Source organism: Tamandua tetradactyla, chromosome 6, assembly GCF_023851605.1.
Source record: "Tamandua tetradactyla isolate mTamTet1 chromosome 6, mTamTet1.pri, whole genome shotgun sequence".
NCBI lineage: Eukaryota > Metazoa > Chordata > Mammalia > Pilosa > Myrmecophagidae > Tamandua > Tamandua tetradactyla.
Window position 1 is genome coordinate 83,617,610 of NC_135332.1, and position 15,487 is coordinate 83,633,096.

Below are 15,487 nucleotides of genomic sequence, written 5' to 3' on the forward strand. Positions count from 1 at the left end.
TGTGGCCTGCAGGTCCCCATTCCCTCCCACAAGAGCTCATAGCCCCCTGTTCTAGTCTGCTAGCTGCTGGAATGCAATATACCAGAAATGGGATGGCTTTTAAAAAAGGGAATTTAATAAGTTGCTAGTTTATAGTTCTAAGGCCAAGAAAATGTCCCAATTAAAACAAGTCTATAGAAATGTCCAATCTAAAGGCATCTAGGGAAAGATACCTTGGTTCAAGAAGGCTGATGAAGTTCAGGGTTTCTCTCTCATCTGGAAGAGCACATGGTGAACATGGTGTCATCTGCTAGCTTCTCCTGGCTTCCTGTTTCATGAAGATCCCGGGGAGGCGTTTTCCTTCTTCATCTCCAAAGGTCACTGGCTGGTGGACTCTACTTCTTGTGGCTATGTCGTTCTGCTCTGCTCTCTCTGAATCTCTCATTCTCCAAAATGTTTCCTCTTTTATAGGACTCCAGAAACTTCTCAAGTAACGCAGAGGGGGCTCTGAAGCCTTGTGGTGGCGTTCCTAGGGACAGTGATCAGTTCTGCACACTGAAAGTTCCTAATACCTGGTGATGGTGGTGGGAGAAGCAACATGGCTGAAGAGTTGGGTCTCCAGCACTGACTTAGAATGTTCTCTGTCTCCCCAGGCCAGGCGGCTCCAGCTGACGTGCACCTCCAGTCTCCCCACTGGGGTAAGCACTCACCATGAGCTGGGAAGGAGGGGTTCACACTCTCTCATTTCCACTGTGCCTCATCCCTTCCACACCGAACCTGGGCTGCGTGCAGTTCAGTGCAGGAGTGAACACAGACCATAAACCTATTTGATTTTAAATTTCAGAAACCCAAAGTGACGTTTTAGAATGTAAGGCTTTTGAGGAGAAAGCTAGCCTGAGCTAGCGTGGCTTTTCCGTTATGTTAGGTTGACTTCTTTTTCTAAATTATTGTTTTACCTCCTTTATCAGGTACATAAATGAGCCTTTTGTTTACACTCAGCCACACAACTTGTGGACGCAAATTCCAGTTAGGAAAGTTGGAGAAGAAAAGGGGTGAGGGGCATATAATGAATTCATGTAATGAATAGGAGGCGTGAATAATTGTAAAGCTGTCAGGACGTTTCCCTGTTGTGAGAGGGGTAAGGGAGCAGCTTTTGCTTACGATGTAATTTTGCCTTTAAGTGCAGTGGTGGACTTTTATTCTGAATTGTGCTCTTCTTTTTCAAGAACCTTTGGAAATAAATGTGCTGGGATTTAAAAAAAAAAAAAAAGACGGGGAGAGTACTCTGGGTTGGAGGTCGCAGTGCAGGCTGGCATGAGGGGAGGTGCAATCAGAGAGAACTGACTGTCCCTCTGCCCCAGCTAAAGGATGGGGAGACCCCCTCACGCAGGTCATAGTTGGCAGTGCCTGTAAGGAGTCCGGAGGCGGTCCCAATGGTCCACCGTGGGGGGGCCGCACTCCTGGGTTCTGGGAGGGATCAGTTAGGTGCTGGGAATAGCCGTCCAGGTGCGCACGGTGTGTGGTAGATCCTCTGGGCGCTGGTCAATTACCCCGTCCCACTGGGGATGGGCAGTCCTTGTGGAGGCTGAGAGCAGTCGCCCCCCCCCCCGCCCCTCCCCCCCGTCCCCCCACTCCCGGCTGTGCACATGTGCTCCAGCTGCTCCGCTGGGAAGGATGGGGCTGAGGGAGGCCACCTGCTGGCGAGAGAGGGTAAGGGCAGGCTGGCTAACTCCCTATCAGCCTAGGTTTTTATTTTATTTTATTTTTCTCATGAGTAGGCACCGGAAATCGAACCCAAGTCCCCGGCAAGGCAGGCGAGAACTCTGCCTGAGCCGCGTGGGCCGCCCTTTACTTTTTCATTTTTATTTAATTTTTTCTTAATATTCTTTTTCCTTTTATCGCTTTTAAAATATATCCTTTCTCCATATTTTCATTGGTAGTATAATTGTTTTTTCATTTTCAAATTTCTGGATCTTTTATATTTTTTTTACTGATTCTTTAGTTTTTATTTCTTATTTTATACATTCATTTTCTTAATTTTATTTTTATTATTATTTTCTTTTCTTAAGCTTTCTCTCCCTTTTGTGGGCACCAATCTGAGTTCACTGACAATATACCTCAGAGTGTCTCCTTTGACTCTGGGGCCTATTACTGTTGAGGTGTGTTTTGTTGTTGCTCCTGTTTTTTTTTTTTATATTTTCATTATATTTATATTTTATTTTATTATTATTTTCTTTGGGTTTTTTTGGGGGGGGCGGAGGAGGGTGCATGGGCTGGAGTTGAGCCCAGGTCTTCCGCTGTGGTCAGCAGCTCTTCTAACACTGAAGTACCTGAGTATCCCGGCCTAGCTTCTAATAGACCCTCAAGTTGAATTGTATCCCCTAGATGAGATCTGGACTTTGATTTGGTAAGTAATAACTGAAAAACCAAGTGCAAAAGGAAACCTTTAGTGAGTACCAAGTAAATACAAGACTTTAGATAAGTGAAGGAAACTAACTTGCAAAGTAAACATATCAAGATATCAAATGCTCTGAACACAACTGAAAATCGCAAAGCACAGCAAGATCTGAGCAGAAATGGCCCAGCCAAACAACCAAATCAAAATTCCAGAGGGGACACAATATGAACCAACTACTCGAAGATATTTATAAAGATATAAAGGATATAAGGAAGATGCTAAGAGAGCCTAGAGAAGAATTCAGAAGGTTAAATAGAAAAATGGCAGATCTCATAGAAATGAAACATACAGTAGACTAAATTAGAAATATACTAGAGATACATGATAGCAGATTCTAAGAAGCAGAAAGAAGAATAAGTAAGCTAGAGGACAGTACAATTGACCTAGAGTAGACAAAACAACAAATGACAAGAAAGATGGAAAAAATGCAACTGGATCTTAGGGAAATGATGGACAATAAAAAGCATACAAATATAAGAATCATTGGTTTCCCAGAAGGAGAAGAAAAGAGTAAAGGGTTGGGAAAGTTAGTTGAAGATATAATTGGGGAAAACTTCCCAACCCTTATAAAAGACATAAATATACAAATCAAAGAGGCCCAAATAACTTCAAATAGAATAAATCTGAAAAAGCCTACCCCAAGACACATATTAATCAAACTGTCAAATGTGGAAGAGAAACAGAAAATCCTGGAAGCAGTATGAGAAAAGGGTCCTACTACATATAAGGGAAAATGCATAAGACTGACTTCAGACTACTCAACAGCCACCATGAAAGCAAGAAGGCAGTGGTATGAAATATTTAAGATCCTGAATGAGAAAGGCTTCCAGCCAACAATTCTTTATCCACCCAGGTTAGCCTTCAAAATTGAGGGAGAGAGTAAATCTTCAAAGACAAACAAAGAACGAGTCAACAAGAGACATTCCCTACAAAAAATACTAAAGGGCATCCTGTCAGCTGAAAAAAAAGGGAGGGAGGTCTGGAGGAAGGCGCAGAATTGAAGAATACCAGTAATGGGAATTTAAAGGATAAAAAGAGAGAGAAGGAAAATAATATATAGATCTGACAAGTAAAAACTCAGGAAGAAATAGAAGATCTCAACAAACCAATCACAAGTAAAGAGATTCAATCAGTCATCAAAAGAATTGTAACCTACATTTTTAAAAACAAAGCACTGAAGGATCAATAAATTTTATTCTTAAGTCTAAGAAAAAACTAAAGGACAAGATGATAGAGTCAAGAACCACTTTTACGGTAATTACTTTGAACGTTGTCATAGTCAGGTTCATGTGTCAACTTGTCCAAGTTGTGGTACCTGTTTGTCTGGTTGGGCAAGTGCTGGCCTGTCTGTTGCAATGAGGACATTTCATAGAATTAGATAATGATCACATCAGCTGCATCCACAGCTGATTCCATTTGTAATCAGTCAAGGGGCGTGTCTTCTGCAATGAGTGATGCTTAATCTAATCACTGGAAGCCTTTTAAGGAGGATTCAGAAGAGACAGACTCTTCCTGCTTTGGCTGGTGAGCCTCTCCTGTGGAGTTCATCTATCGGAATCGTCAGCTTCATGGCCTGCCCTGCGGATTTTGGACTCTGAGTTCTCACAGTCATATAAATTTTATATTTGCGAGTGTTCCCTGTTGATTCTATTTCTCTAGAGAACCTGACTAATACAAATGTTAATGGACTAAACTCGCCAGTTAAAAGATACAGACTGGCAGACTGGATTAAAAACATAATCCATCTATATACTGTTTACAAGAGATGCATGTTAGACTCAAGGACACAGTTAGATTGAAAGTGAAAGGATGGAAAAAGATCTTCTATCAAGCTGCAACCAAAAGAAAGCAGGAGTAGCTCTTCTAATATAAGACAAAATAGACTTTAAACATGTGTCTCCGCAACCTCCTCACTCCCTTTCAGAGACACCAAGAGAGCCCAGAGGGCCCCTGGAATAGCTCTGACAGCGTCCTCAGCAGGCTCTCCTTCTACAGGCTCTTGCTCCCGAGCACTCCATGTGCTCAGCCCAGCCTCATCTGCAACATGACAGCTGGGACAGCAAGTGGCCTCTGGTGTCATAATGGGGGCCACAGATAGGGCAGGCTCTCCAGGGACTCGCCCACCGCTCACTTCCAGCGGCCAGGCACTGCTCTCATCCCTGGGCTTACTGTGTCCCCAGCCCAAGCTGTGGGACCACTCCCCATTCCAGAACACACCAGGCTCTCTCCTGCCTCATTCCAAGTGTTTGCCTTTTCCATTCCATGCCTGGAAAGCTCCACCCCCTGCCTCCCACAAACTCGTTCCTTTTCCTCATCCCTGGGTGCAGGCCCGCACCTCCAGCTGGAATTCCAGAGAAGTGATGTGTCTGCAGGGCATCATGTTTAGAGACCCAGGGGTCCACTGGTCTTCTCGGCAGGTGTGCTCAGAGCCTTTCTGCTGTATCATTGCTCTTTTCCCTCTTGCAACTAAGAAGCCTTCTCTGCAGAGGATGGAAAGTCTGAGGGGCCCACTTGCATTTCACAATCCTGGGAGACATGGAGACTAAGTGCAAATCCCAGCTCAGGACTATGACCCCATCCCCCACCCCCCACTAGACTGCAAGGAAAATGTCATGAAAGGCTGAACTGGAATAGGGGCTACAGCTTTCAATACCAGATCAATGTTAAATTATCTGAGATTGATAAGTGCACTGTGGTTTTGCAAATGCCTTTGAGTGTAGGGGTTACATGCAAAATATCACAGGATAAAGGGATGTGATACATACAACCCGTCCTCAGAAGACTCAGAAACAACATAATTTGTGTAGATAGGAAAAAAAATTAAAAGAGTGAATTTCTGCTATGCAATTTCATCTGTGGTGGCTTCTTCTCTATTTTCCAAGTTGTCTGCAATATACTCTGTTCACACAAGGAAAAAAAGGTTTCATCAAAAGTGTTATTTAAAAAAATGGAAATCCTGGGTTTTGAGCCCCAGAGCCTCACAGTGGCTTTGGCAGCAAGAACCCCTGGCTGCAGGAGGGGGCCTATGCTGGTTTCAAACTGTTATGTACCCTAGAAAAGCCATGTTCCTTAATCCTGATTCAATGTCATTGGGTGGGATCTTTTTTAAGTTGTTTCCATGGAGATATGACCCACCCAATGGTGGGTATGACCTTTTGGCTAGATGGAAACATGACTCTGCCCATTCAAGGTGGGTCTTGATTTGTTACAGGAGTCCTTTAAAAGGGGAGACATTTTGGAGAGAACACAATTGCTTCAGAGCTGACACAGATAGAGACGTTTAGAGATGCAGAATGAACATGCTCCTGGGAAGCTGTATGAAACCAGAAGCCAAAAGACCAGGAAATGCCAGCCCACATGATTCCCAGATTGGCCTTTCTTGAGTGAAGGTATCTTTATCTGGATGCCCTAGTTTAGACATATTCATGGCCTTAGAACTATAGACTTGTTAACTTTTCAACTTTTTTTTAACAGTTACTGTATGGGGCAATGCTGACTTTCAAAGCTTCAGAAATCTAACTCTGAGTCTCACGTATTAAACAAATACCTGAAGTTCCAGGGAATAACCAGGTTATACGCTAATAGTTCAGCATCTCTCAGAATTTAGAAATAACAATTACACCTCTGGAATAGATGTGACTGTTGTATGAGCTTACAATCTAGGAACCTTTACGGTAGACCCCAACCGGATAACCCATGCTCTCGATTTCAATTATCCAAGTTTGTATTTTATAGTATGATTGAGACATGATAATATCTGTTTTTTTGTTTCTGATATTTCATTCAACATACTGTCCTTAAGGTTCACTCACCTAGTTGCCTGCCTCACAACTTCAATCCTTCTTGCAGCCACTCAGCAGTCCATTGAATGTATACACCACAGCTCCCCCTTCCATTCTTCAGTCTGTGTACCCAGTTTATATAATTCCATCTGTTGCAATTCTTGAACACTGCTGCCATAAACACCAGTGTGCAAATGTCCATGGTCTCCCTTCCTCCAGGTAGAGACCTAGCAACAAGGTTGCAGGATCATATAGCAACCCCACCCCTAGCCTCCTAAGGAACCACCACACTGCCCTCCAAAGGGGCTGCACCATTCAATGACTTCTCTCTGTCATTTTGAAACATTTTTATTTTTATTCACCCATCATACAACCCAACCCAAGTGAAAAATCAATGGTCCTGATATTATCACATAGCTACCACTTCACCACCACAATCTATATGAGGATATTTCCTCTTCTTCCCCCAAGACTCCCATATACCTCCCCCATATCTCCCACTTGTTGACATTTAGTTTTGGCTTAATGCCTTTGTTACATTCAGTGGAAGCATGTTACAATGCTACTGTTGACTATAGACCCTACCTTGCATTGATTATATTTTTTCCTGTATACCATCCCATTTCAACACCTTGCAATGTTGACATTTCATTTATTCTCCCTCATGCAAAAACATTCTTATATTTAATCACCATCATTGTTGGCTCTAAACTCTTCTTAGTTACAACCATCTCAGTCTTTATCCTCTCTGTCTTTGGTTCTGCCTGCAGCCCTCTCCTGCTGCCATCCGTGTAAATGAAGCCTGTGCAAGTGTTGAATCCTTACCCAGTGAGCACGGACCCAATCAGTAGATCCCGTGATTTTGAGAAGAGAGTTTATTTAGCAAAGGTAACCTCCCAAAGACAAGAGGTTAGTATTTTCCGCAGCTTTGGCCTCCTGAGCTGGGGCAGGTGAGGGACATTTTGTGGATTAAACAAAGGGAGGTGGAGCCAAAGGATATCGGGGCTACTGGCATATTGGGATTGGTTAGTAAACAAATCAACGATTGCAAGTTGGTTTTTGTCACTGGCTGTGTCCACATTTAAGTTGGGGGTTGCAAGTTGGATACCATCATTGGCTGGTAGTCCTGTTATCTTCGTGGGGGTGGGAGGTGGGATGTTGCCAGAATTGATAGTGGTGGGACCTCTTGCTTGCTTTCAGGTCTGGAATTCCTCTTCCCTGCTGCTTCGGCCCACTTTGATTTCATTTGCAGAGTGGTTTATGTCCCAGTGGCATGCTGAATTCTGGTCTGTTTTTCTCAGCCCGCATCCTGCTATTTTCACTTAGTTCTGTGGGGGAAAGAAGGGAGCAGGAACTTGTTCTGGGGTTAGACGAGGCCGGTGTGATTTTTAAGAGAGGGAAGTGAAAACTTTAACATGTTGACAAAGGAGGGGATATTCTAGTGGATTCCCACATGCCGGTTCCAGGAAGTGTGATTTTTACCATCATAATTAGACAAAACTTTATCCTGGGTTAACGTTCCTTTGACTGCGCATATGTTTGTGGTTAAAGCTAATTAAGGCAGGTCTGGCTGGAGCCGTTAAAAACAAGCACGAATCTATGGGGTGTGCAAGTGGGAATTTAGGAGAAAAGAGAAATAGACATTTCTACAACCTAGTTTAGGCGGGAGCTGTTTCGGCGTCATGAGGAAAGGGCCAGCCTGAGGCCCTGGCCCAAGCTGTCTGATGCCGGCTCTGGAATACTCGGCAAAAAGCTACTTTTGTATGAGGGTGAGATTGCTGGACTTCCCCCACTCTACATTCCCCAAGACGCTCAAGGGAAAGGGCTTCCTGTCTGGAGAGGCGAGCAGTGGCATCTGCTCTGGGGTTCCCCGCCCCCCACCTTGCCACACCCCATCATCTTGGCTGTCATTCCGTCAACGCTTGTCAGAAGCCCCGAGGTCTCCAGAGGGACAGGGAGGGCTTGACGGGGGTCCGAGAGGGCCACCTGAGAAGGGTGGGAGGTTTGGGGGTCCAGATTGCGGGGAGCAAAGGCCGGAGCCACTTTCAGATAGGAGAGCCCGGGTCCGCATGGACCCCGCACGTGGCGCCCAGCACGCTGCCTGCTCTGCCGCTTCTCTTCCTGCTCCCGCGTCCGGCAGAGCGGTAGGTTCCACCCCCGGGGCTGTGGGCTCAGACCCGCGCGCTGACCTCACAGCCCTCCGCCCAGGCACCCCGGCTGAGTGGCAGCAGAGCGCAGCGAAGGCGCGGCCTCCTCCAGGCGGTCCCCTATCCCCATCCTCCGGGAAGCCTGGCCTCGGTCTGGGCATGAAGGCTCTGCTCGCGAGTGAGGTGCCATCTGAGAAATCCCTGCCACACTCGGCGCAGCGCAGACGCTTGTCCCCGCCGTGGGCGCCCCGGTGCGGGAGGAAGCCAGTGGCGTCCGCAGGTGCCGCCCGCGAAGGGCTTCTCGCCGCGGTGCGGCTGCAGGTGCTGCATGAAGCGCGAGCTGTGCGTGAAGCCCCGTCCACACTCGCCACACACGTGGCAGGGATTCCTGGGGTTAGACGAGGCCGGTGTGATTTGGATCCCCCAGTGCGTCAAGGCGTCCGACCTCCGGCCGGCAGCTCTCCCGCACCCGCAGCACGCAAACGGCGTCTCCCTGCTGAAGCCTCCCCCCGCCCCAGCAGGCCGCACCTGCGGCCTCTCTCGCCCAGGGGGGTGGGTCTTCTGAAACCCCCTGGCCTGGGAGCCGCCCCTGAACCTGGGTGACATTTGCTTGGGTCCCCACCTGCCGGGCCTTTCTGTGGGGCCGCCAGGGCTTGGGGTGCCCAACTCGGTCCCCCACCTGGAGTCCCCCAGCATGAGCCCTCCCGCTGCAAGCCCAACCAGCCTCGGTGATTGGAGGGATACCGTTAGGACGCAGGCGGGAGGGGGGCAAGTGTCCCGAAGGCTGGAGATAGGGAAATGTGTACAGGAAGGGCAGCCTGAGCCCAGGACCGTCGGTGAGGCAAGCCCAGGGTGTGGGGTGGCCCCCAGCTCTAAGTTGCTAGCAGGGGTGTCTGCCCAAGCCCCTTTGCAACAGGGGCTCTGTGTAGCTAAGCTCCCAGGTCCGGTGCCCGTGTGAAGACAGACATCCCAGGAGCTGACGGTAGCACAACCCCGGGAATGTTGGTGTAGCCCCCCCCCCCCCCCCCACCATGGACTCCTGGGAAGTGGTCAAAAGGGGAGGGCTTATTTTGGACAGATATCATGCAATGAGACTTTGACTAAAGAAAAGGGGCAGGCCATGGTGGCTCAGCAGACAGAGTTCTCGCCTGCCATGCCAGAGACCGCGGTTCGATTCCCAGTGCCTGCCCATGCAAAAAGAAAAGAAAGAAAAGGAAAACGAAATGGTCCAATAGCCAGGCCTTCGATGTCTGTCTCCTGTACCCTCACTGTGCTGAACTGACTAAGCTACATTCTTCCTATCTGCAATCAATTTGCATTTCCTAAAAGTAAGTCAGGACCTCGGGTCCAAGAGAAGTGAGTGGGTCCCCTTTTTTGACTCCTTTCCCTCTGACTGCAGGGAAGACGGAAGATGAAGCGGACTGCATGGAGCAATGTGGCAGGCGAGCAGCCTGCAATGGGGAGGCCAGCCTGGACGGTCCAGGTGGGCTGAGCCCCAGCCCCTGAGCTGGCACCTACAGACAGAAGAGGGTGGGCAGCAGTGGGCACTGAGAGGCAGGGGCTGGCCTGGAGCTGGCTGAGGAGATTCGGGGGTAGGGAGGAAGTGGCCAGCACCTCAGGGCTGGGGCCATGAGAAGCGGTGCCCCCTGCAAGGCCCTGCAGAACTGGGACAGGCTTTTGGGGGGCGAGCCTGAGTGGAGGCTAGGGCGCCCCAGGTCCCCTCACCCACATGGGCCCCGATCGGCTATTCCATAGGTGCAACCTACGCAAGCATGGGTGAGGCGCCAACACAAGTCAGTCCAGGCATAACAGCGGGTGGAGAGGAAATGGACCCAAGCAGTGGTCCCTCTGGGACAACCAGGGAACGGTGTTTGGGGGTAGGGGAGGGGGCAGAGGACCCCAGTGGGAGGCAGCCCTTGGGAACAGAGCCCCTGATATGGACAGGGGCTTTCTCTTCCAAAACCTCTGAGAGCTACCAGAAAGTTCTAGCTAAGAGAGGACAGGACTTGACAGATTTAGGTCAAAAAAAAAAAAAAAGACCTAGAAGAAGATAAGCTTGAAAAATAAAAGTTTGAGAAACTATTTAGAATGTTTGAAGTCATCCTTAAAATACAAGTTCAGAATAATGTACCAGGATTTCATTGTATGTTATTAATTTCTTAGTAGCTCTCCCTTAAAAGTTTTGCTAAAAAATAAGATGTATATGATTACATAATAACATTTATTCATATAGCAGAAGTGAAAACACACTAGAAGCAATGGGCAGGTGAATTCATCCCAGAGTCAAGTTGGGGACTGAGCAGATGGGCTTGAGGGCACCTCACAAAACAGAATGGGAACAGACAGCAAAACAAAGGATAAGAGAAAAGGTGACGACACAAGGGGAGAAGGGAAAAGGCAGGATGTTTCTAGATGGTTTTCCTGGAGAAGAGGGAGCATGGGGACTGGCAGCGACCCTCTCCTTCAAATTCAGAGGAGCGACGACTGCCCACCCTGCAGTAACCGACATCACATGTCACGGAGCTCATGGGTGTGGCTCAGACACCAGCTGAGCACAGCAGCCACGGGTCTCTGCCATGACCCTGTTTATGTGACACTGGGAAGCAGACGAGCCCTAGAACAGCGCTTACCTTGGAGCCACACTGACTGAGAGGGCATCAGGGAGCTCAGGTACTAGGAAGTTTTATGTCTTGATCTGGGTGGGGTTTATAAGAGTGCAAACACATGCAAAATGTTGAACAGTACACTTACAATTTCAGCACCACAGTCCTAGATTAATGTCCCTCACAAACACAGGTTTTTAATCTTCATCCCTGTCCCGTGAGTGAGATGGTATATAAATAAGGACCTCTTGAAGATGTGAGTTTGTTAAGGTGTGGCAAACTGAAGAAGGGTGAGCCTTAATCTGGATTACTGGAGGCCTTATAAAGAGAATCCAAAAGTCACAGGAACTGGAAAGGACAGGACATTGACACGTGATGGGAGGTAGAGATAAGCCAAAGGTCCCCAAGGAGTGTGGGCTATTAGCACTGGAATGCTGCAACTCTGGGGGACAACAAGCCTTGCCAATATCTTTTTTTTTTTTTTTTTTGACATGGGCAGGCTCAGGGAACCAAACCCAAGTCTCTGGCTTGGCAGGCGAGAACTCTGCCATTGAGCCACCGTTGCCCCCTTACTAATACCTTGATTTGGGCTTCTCCTAGCTTCAAAACCGTGAACCGATAAATTCCTGTTGCTAAACCAACCCATGTGCGGTGTTTGTCAGCAGCTGGGAAGCCAAGATGGGCACTCTAACTATAAAAGTTATATCCTAATAAGAAAACTCAAAAAATAAGAACACCACATCTCAGAAAAATTATATAAAATGATCAACACCAGCACATCTCTTGGTGAAGCTACTCAAGTTCAGGGATGAGGAAAGACTGATGAGGGCTCCAGGTATAGGCACATTTCAGGGCGGGGTGGGAGAGCGTGGGCTTCTCCATGGTGTGATTTAGTGCTAGATGACCCCAGGGCAGGCTCGGCAAAGCTCTGCAAGGAGGAAACAAAAAACCAAAGCATGCCCCAAGAATCTTCTCTCTGCCTGAGCTATCACTCAAGTGTAAAGGCAATGGAGATCCTTCTAGAGCTTGCAGGGACTTAAATGCAGCATGCCTCTACTGTCACTGTGGCTCCCTGAGCAGGGGCTGGGCCCAAGGTCCCGGACCCAATCTGCCTCAACCTCTCCATCTTGCAAACTGCCCACTGTGCTGTTCACAGTTCATACCACATGCTGGGCCGGGCCCTGGCCTGTGTGAACGTGCAGACTCTCATCCCACAGGGCTGCTGTGAGACCAATGTCAGCAGCCATGCAGGAGTGCTGCACACAGAGATGCAGTGAGGCAAAGTGGGAAGCCCGAGCTTGGACAGGCAACCCAGTCAGGTGCTGGCACTGACACTGCTAGCCGTATAGTTTTGGCAAGGACTTCACCTGCCTGAACCCAAGGAACAACTCAAGCTCCTGGCAGGAGGGGAGTGGCCCATGAGATCTGACATCATCACCTACAAGCTCCCTAACACTGTGTCACCGTCAGCTCGCTCACAGCAGGGAGCCCCACACACCTGGGGCCCGAGCTAGGGGATTAATGAATCACAGGTGTGGGTGCATCTGCTGAGCCTGCCGGCTTGACCCTACAGCCTTGTGAGGCCCTCTGCCAAGACCTGCTATGCTGCTTGGGCCATGTGTGGACCTAGTGGCCCTCAAGCTGGCTATCCAAGCATGTGCTGCCCGGCCACACTCTTCTTGGGTCATGATTGGGACAGACTTGGGGATGGCTTTCCCACAGGGGTAAAAGACCACCCAAAAGGAGCTTGTCAGGGCCCTCCATAATGTGGAATGGAGTCCAGAAGACCCTGCCAGCCCCTCTACTCCTCTGGTGTGCTGGTTTGAAAGGATGTATGTCCCCTAGAAAAGCCATGTTTTAGTCTAAATCCCATTTCATAAAGGCAGAATAATCCCTATTCAGTATTGTATGTTTGAAACTGTAATTAGATCATCTCCCTGGAGATGTGATTCAATCAAGAATGGTTGTTAAACTGGATTAGGTAGAGGTGTGTCTCCACCCATTTGGGTGGGTCTTGATTAGTTTCTAGAATCCTATAAAAGAGGAAACATTTTGGAGAAAGAAAGAGATTCAGAGAGAGCAGAGCAGAACGACATAGCCATGAGAAGCAGAGTCCACCAGCCAGCGACCTTTGGAGATGAAGAAGGAAAACGCCTCCTGGGGAGCTTCATGAAACAGGAAGCCAGGAGAAGAAGCCAGCAGATAACACCGTGTTCGCCATGTGCCCTTCCAGATGAGAGAGAAACTCTGACTGTGTTCGCCATGTGCCCTTCCACTTGAGAGAGAAACCCTGAACTTCATCAGCCTTCTTGAACCAAGGTATATTTCCCTGGATGCCTTAGATTGGACATTTCTATAGACTTGTTTTAATTGGGACATTTTCTCAGCCTTAGAACTGTACACTAGCAACTTATTAAATTCCCCTTTTAAAAAGCCATTATGTTTCTGGTATATTGCATTCCAGCAGCTAGCAAACTAGAACGCCTGGGGCATCCGCTGTGAGGAGAATGCACTGAGGGAGGAATGGAGTGGGAAGGTGCCAGGGGAAGAGCGTGGGGCTCTGAACCAGAGATCTCGGTTCAGATCACCGCCAGGGGTGGGTCTCCTCTGAGCCTTGGCTTCCACCTGTAACACAGGACGCCGGTGCCCCTGCAGGGGAGGACTGGAGGAGCGTGCACAGGAGCCCAGCACTGCTCTGGCAAGTCGGGGGTGTCAGGATATGGGGACCATTTTAGGGGAAGAGTAAAGCATTGAATCAATCTGTTTATAAAGCAACAAGAAGCAGTAAACCATCAAACCGAGACTAAAGGACTGGCTGAAAATGTGTTAAAGGTTGACCGTCATTGTCAATGAGGGATCTCGTTTCTTCTATTTTTCCTACACTTTCAACATTTTCTTTAAAGAAAACGGATGATTCATCAAAATGAAAAGAAACTCCCAAACGCTATTTAAGAAAAAGTAATCTCTTTAAAACCTGTTTTCCATAGGGACTTGACTTCAACCTACCTGCCTGAGGTCTTGGACCTCTGACCCCACAGTGAACGAACAGGGAGTTGACAGTGAGGCCTGAAGGACGAAGAACAGGGCTTGCAGGAGGAGTGCCACGTCCTTGGTTCCTGAACTCCCAAAGAAGAGAGTCTGGCCATGTTCCCTTGGCAGGCAAAGCAGGTGAGGTCAAAGAGGGTGCCAGAGCTGCCACAGGCTGGGATGACTGCTTCTTGCGTTCACGGAAAATGGACTCATCCTGAAGAAAACGTGAATCACAGGTAGGTGGGGGCGGACCGATTGGTGGTTAGAGCCCAGGTGCTCTCCCCAGGGCACAGCACAGGCCCAGGGTGCAAACAGGTAGCTGACAGATAAATGGAACATCGTCCCAGGCAAAGTCTGAAAGGTATTTCGCTTTCTGGTTGCTAGACCAGGAAAATTCTCGCCCACCTCCCAGCCAGCCCTCAGTGGTGCCGGACATGTTGAGAACAATATTCTGTCATGGTTTGGATTTAAAAGGCCTTGTCCCAACATTCTAGAATACCCTCGCACAAAGGGAAACTCCGCCCCTTTTCGGATGTCCAAATCTTTCGGCTGACCGCCTTAAAATGCAGCAAGTGGAAAACACATGACCTCGAGAACCTGGGCGCTCGCCGCGCCCGCCACCAGCTGTGGCTGCACCGTGGGTGTGTCCTCCTGCGGCCAACCCTGGGGGCGTCGCGGCAAGGTGCTGGGGCCACACTCCCCCTGCGTCCGGAACCCAGGTCACGATGGGGGGCTGACCGCTGAGGGGTGTCCGCTACGAAAGCGAAGGCGGCGCCGGGGAGCCCCGAGCCGGGAACTGCCACAGGCTGCTTGGAGGACACGCTTCCCAGTTGCGTCCTGGCGTCCGAGCAGGGTTACCCGGGGGAAGAGGGTAGGGGAAAGAGGCCAAGGGCCGGGCGACGGGCGCCCAGCGAGGATGGAGCGAGTGGGTCAAAAATAAGGCCGAAAAGCGCAACCCGAGGAAACCCTCCCGCACCTCCGCGCCCCGCCCCGAAAGCGGAAGCGCCCCATCCCGCGCTTCGAACACTTCCGGGCACTCTAGGATGCCGGGAGGACCAGCTGGGAGGATCGAATCGTAGGCCTAGGGCGAGCTGGGCGCTGTCCGAGGTGCTGGGTTGGAGGGGGCGACGAGGAACGCTCCTCGGAGTTGAGGGCGCAGCTGTATGAAAACCAGCAAGGGGAGGTCAGGCATTTTGGAACGCCATCGGAGGGATTTAAGCCAGTAAGTGGCTTAATTTACGACTGTAAAAGCTCTTTGGTTACTGCGTAGAATGTCGACGGTGAGAAGAGGAAATGGGGAGTTTAGTTGTGGGGTTTTGAAGCGGTCTAGGAGAGAGATGGAGGGTGGTGGTTTGAACTGGGGTGAGAACATTACCCTCCAACACCAAGGCAAGTCCACGAACCTCCAAACAGCTAAAGGAGCAGAGCACTTAGAAAAGAGCCCCAGGGGATGGGAGATGGTCACTGGGGACAGCCACTGCGTTTAGG